The sequence below is a fragment of the Tasmannia lanceolata genome, unplaced genomic scaffold (assembly GCF_043159265.1).
Source record: "Tasmannia lanceolata isolate RefF3 unplaced genomic scaffold, GAP_Taslan_0.1 ptg000008l, whole genome shotgun sequence".
Lineage (NCBI taxonomy): Eukaryota > Viridiplantae > Streptophyta > Magnoliopsida > Canellales > Winteraceae > Tasmannia > Tasmannia lanceolata.
The window spans coordinates 66,762,812-66,768,418 of record NW_027518685.1 but is presented as its reverse complement, the minus strand read 5'-3'; the positions used below and the strand labels follow the sequence as shown (position 1 = coordinate 66,768,418).

The window sequence follows — 5,607 nt, the reverse complement described above, 5'->3', positions numbered from 1 at the left end:
AAAGGGAGGAGTAGATAAGCTTATCTAGGGGAGAGACTAGAGACACTTTCCTCATATATATATATATATATATATATATATATATATATATATATATATATATATATATATATATATATAGACACACACACACACACACACACACTAGTAAGAAACCCTGTGCGATGCACGGGTAAAAAAACAAAAGCCCTAAAAACTTACACTTAAATAGCTTGATTGCATATGTGGAAGGAAAGATAAAAAATACCATAAGAGGTAAATAGAACTGAAAGAGAGATCCAAAGAAGCGGCAAGCCTGTTGGGAAATGAAATTAAAATGTAGCTGGCAATGTTTCATAACTAATATAAACAACCTAACAATAAGGTATTCACCTTTCTAATATGACTTCTCTCAACAGCCTATTGATATGACAGATGTGAGGAAAATAGAAAGACCAAGCATGAAAAGAACCTCAACCACAATATAGTACTATCAATTGAAGAGGTGGTTATGAAGAGGATTTTGATATGGCCATTCCTAGCACAACCAAACTGATAAACAATTTGAATAATTGAATACGTGGGCCCCACCTTGACAAATGAAAGACCCCCACTCAAAATAACAAAGGACAATTTACTATCCTTCTTTTCAGTACAATGACGAATCGAAATCTTAACCCGTAAAGTGGTATTAGAACATCACAAAAACTTTGAATTCTACATGGACACAGTAATGAACCTCAATTCTACACCCCGTGCGATGCACGGGCAAAAAAAAGAAAGTTGGCTTAAAATTGTTGCAAAGGCAAAAATATGCATTCGTTAAAAATATTAAGTTTGGAGATGCAGGTTTTGCCTCAAAACATGTGAAAAAAGAGTAATAGCTCTTATAAATTATCTATTTAAAAATGGAGATGAAAATGGAGGAGTAAAGAATAACAAATTCATTTTCTTGGAAAGAGGAAGGAATAACAAATTCAGTTTCGCAAACATAAACAGAATGAAAATCGAGCAAAATCCCAACTTCTAAGCCAACAAATCAAAGACAGACTATCAACAGAAAGTTCAAGTGGTGAACATTGTCTCCTGTTCTTAAGTGATGAAATAAGATGAAACCTGAATTTCCCACTCTACTCCACCCAAGCAACTGTCATTCTTTGCAAGTAGACCTCTCCAACTGCAACTCAAGCCTGCAAGCTCAACAACAAAATTATTCATGTGGGACCTATGAAAAAGCAACTACGGAAGGATTAGAAGATTTCGGTTCTTTATCAAAAAGCAGAAATGCAACTACGGAAGCATTAGAAGATTTTATTTCTTTATCAAAAAGCAGAAATTTTGAATAAGTAACTCCTATGATCCAAATTTCAAAATACATACCATTTAGGACAAATGTGACAATGATCAAAAGGAGATGCTGTTTTGCTGATAATGATCCATACAGTTGGTTATTCAAGCACAATAAAGAGATCATTAACCTTGGTATGGTGGGTTGAACAGATGAGACTCCACAAACACCCCTTGTTCGGTCAAAGCTGTACCCACTTGGAGGGTAAAGCCAGCTCCTAAAGAATGGCCAGCAACGCATACATTGGAGGTTCCTAATCTATCAACCGCCAAATTTAGTGCCTTGAAAGCTACATTATATCTGACAGATTTGTAAACCCTACTTGGTAAAATGTTTGGGCCATCCTGTATGCAAACACGCATTACATTGAAAGTGATTGTATGTGCATTACATTTTTGTACTGTTCATGTAATAGTAAATAAATTACCATCTCCTTCTCATAAAATTATCTATTTCGGTATGAAAGAAACAAACAGGATTGACATAGTACCATCTGCAACATGGATTCATGACAAACAAATCTGAGTATACTTACTCAAGGAGTCACCTTCTTAGAAGTTCTCCATAGAGTAGCAACCTGCCCTCGCCATTCTTGGATTCAAATGTGTACACATTCATATCTTGTTACAAACACATAATCCAGTGCAGAGATATTGTTGGGTATACATGGACAGCTTGTATGCCCAGAGACGAATAATCACTGTAAACAATACATGAGGATGCCACATACCTTGGCAATCAGCATTGAGAGGCTTGTGTTTCCTTTATCAACTGAAGTACGGCTTGCCTCTCAGAGGCAGCAGTAGATATCCTCGAAACGTGTCTATTTAAACAAAAATATAGCAGCAATCATAGAAAGAAAAATGTTACCTGAGTTCCGAACTCAAAAACATTGAGGACTATGAGATACCAAAGAAGAATTAACATTCTACCAATCGTCATGGAAATTGTAATAACTATTGCCAGCAGACAACTAACAGTCATGAATTTTCTAGGCAAGAGAAGTGAGGGCGGATTTTTATGGAGTGGAGACAAAGTAAACCTGTATTAAATAAACTTCAACTCAATTTGTAGTACAGTAACTTGTGTTATGGCCATGGTTTTAAATTTCAGTTTTGGTTATAATTTCGGTCTTGACCAAAGCCGAAAATTTCGGCCAAAAACTGGTAATTGGAAAATTTATTAATTAATTATTTAACAAATTTCTGCTGAAATTACCAAAATTTTGGAATAATTTTATATTTTTCAAAAAAATCAATTTCTTAAAATTTCGAATGGTAAAACATGGAATTTCAGATTTTGCCAAATTTGGTTTTCTGTATTTTGGATTTTGGCTGAAATTTGAAACCATGGTTATGGTAAATCCGAAATTTGAAACCATGGTTAGGGTGAGATTATGTGTATCACAGAAAATACCTTAAGAGTATCTGCAATTGGTGACCGTATAAAATGAATGAGGGATCTGATTAGTAAAGGTGTAGAAATCAGAGGCATCAAAGTGGTCCTTGGCATGAGATTAGAAAGTTTTTGTGCATAAATTCCAAAGTTCAATTTCCTAATAAGTAACAAAAAAAAGGCCACAGAAATGTGGTTATCTAGCATCTTGAAACAATGATCTTTCCATGAAAGAGGGATTGTTTTTTGAAGGTAGGGATGTAAAAAAAAAGACCTCGAAACTTAGTTTTCTACCATCTTCAAACAATGATTTTTCCATTTGGCAAGAATGGAATTGGGAGAAAGAAACTTTGCAAAAAAGAAGGAATATGGAAGGATGTTTGGACTTGGCATTGAATTCCCCTTACGAAAACCAGAAGAAAAAAATCTTAATAGACGCTGAAATACTTGAATCGTAGTCCAAGTACACTTGACTTGGATATCTTCCTCTCAAAGAAGGTATCCCATATTGTCGAAGATATGTAAAATCGTTATGAAAAAGAAACCAATATTAACATTGGAATGACGATTGGAGTTGGCATTTCATCCATAACCACGTAAATTCCCCTTACGAAAAGCAGCAGGAATTTTCTATGGAAATATCGATGCCACAAACAATGGCACAAACATAACTAATCCCATAAACATCAATGCAACAAACATAACTACGTGCATGCCCACTAAGAAATGTGATGAAACTTCTTAGAAATGGCATTGAGCACGGACATGAATTTCTTCCATTTCAAAGACGGCTTTGAGCTTTGGACACCATTTTCTATAACAAAGCAGGTCTTGAGATAGAAATAACCAATCCCAAAAAAAATCAGCCAAATAACACCTTCCAAAATTTGACTGAAAAATATGAAGATAATCTAAATACCAACAGGCCATCAAAATGGCAAGTTAATCTAAACAATTCAGCGCACCATAAAAAAGAAGATGAGACTAAAATAATAGCCCTGTTTGGGTTGCTAGGATTTTTTGGAAATGTTTGGAAAATGAAAAAAATTTTACATTAAAAATTAGTAGCCCAAACAAAAAATTTAAGATTGCAGGATTTTCTTGGAAATGTTTGGAGAAGATACCCATCCATTGTAACAAAAAGAGAAGATACCCATGACGATTTGCAAAACTGAAAAGGAATTGGGAGAAGCAGCACCCTCCTCGCTCCACTCTTGCTGAATGCCAGGGCTACAATACTGTGCTAAAAAATGTTGTGCCTGCTAAATCTACACATGGGTTCCTCTTATGGCTCTAGTTGTTATAAAACTCTAAGTGGTGGGTCACTCTTGCAATTTGGGAACTATGCATAGGAATTTTGAATCACCCGGCGATATCAGAGAATGGAATACAAAGAAGAATATAACGTTGAGCAAATGGTAGATATACTGCCCCTTAAAATCAGTGAATGGAATGAGAAAACAGAGAAAAGAATAAAACTGCAAGTTCACTAAGTTCTTTTCCTTCATATCCTCGAGGATATGAAGGAAAAGAAGAGAAAAATTGCCTCATTAATAGTAAAAAATATTACCTTTTTTTCTATCAAAAGTAATACCATAGCTTGACAGAGCAACACACAGTGGTACAATTCACCTTCGTAGGAGATGAAAACTGCCCTCCAGATCCTGATTTCCAAGAATGAAGCTGGGCATGAGAATAGGTTTGTAGCAAAAATAGATATGAAATTGTCATCCATGAAGAAAACTAAAAAATTGTCTTAGATTTCATACAGGAGACAAATACCCCTAAAGCCAATGTATTAGACATGGAGACAGGGAAAGGCAATGAGGGTATGAAACCCTAAATTACCCAAAAAAAATAAAAATACAAAAATCCCAATGTTGTAGAAGATAAACAGGAAACCTAAGAAGAAGAGGAAGATAAGGAAATACCTTTTTTTCTTGGACCGTGTATTCCTTCAGGAACTGAAAGCAGAGCTGGGCCTGAGGTATTTCTACTACGTATTTATTTATGTTGCATGCATTAGACATTGAACTTGTTTTCTTCAACATGACCTTTTGAGTAATGCTAAAAAGGCAATGTTTTAGTCCGAAGAGTTTGTTGTTATATTCCTATGATGTTTTGAATAATTTTTATTCAAAAAAATTGTGTACATATGGGCCATGTGTCCAACAGAAAAATAATCGGAGACCAACATCGATCAAAGCCTTGTCCCCTAATTATTATGGCTCAAATGGGCAGTCCGCCAGACGAAATTTGGTCGACGGCAGGACTCCACCTGGCATTGAACACTTCTAATGGACATACTACTAATTAACCTTAACATTTAGTTGAAAATGTAACCCTCTATCTTTTTCTACTTTACCATTTCGACTTTTATTGGTAAGAAACTAGTGAGGGCATTTCAAGTTATTTTTTTGGAAAATGACTGAAAACCCTCTACATAAAAACATATCTAAAAGAGTCTGCCCAAAATTTTCTTGATTACCAATAGCACAGTATTGTGTCCTAAATAGTTTTTAATTTTTTGTCTCTACCAATTTCAACCTTAATTATATTAGGGAAAACTACTAAAAACCGACTACATCACAACATATCTATAAGAATCTCCACGTAATTTTCTTAATTACCAATAGCTTAATCTTCGCCTTAGAGAGATTTTAATTTTTTTTCTACCCATTTTATCCTTATATTACCTAATTAGATAATGTTTACTTTTCCTAAGAAGGGACAAATTCTTAAATATCTCTCCCTATCAATAATCATTTGGAATATATATCTCTCTCTCTCTCTAAAAAAAAGATAAAAATGCAACGGGAAGGAAGAAACACCGCAAAGAGTCGTCTTTGTCCGCTATTTCAGAACAAAGGCTCCTTTGAAAAAAG

The 5,607-nt window shown here is 34.7% G+C and overlaps 1 long non-coding RNA gene across 1 annotated transcript; it reads right to left on the bottom strand.

Annotated features, from left to right (window-relative positions):
* Nucleotides 1-902: 902 nt before the first annotated feature.
* Nucleotides 903-4,784, bottom strand: LOC143885493 (uncharacterized). The gene is made up of 3 exons (XR_013253286.1): nucleotides 4,654-4,784; nucleotides 4,293-4,386; nucleotides 903-2,150 (listed from the first exon to the last, which is right to left on the bottom strand). It is a non-coding gene; the product is annotated as an uncharacterized LOC143885493 (long non-coding RNA).
* Between the last annotated feature and the right edge of the window lie 823 nt (nucleotides 4,785-5,607).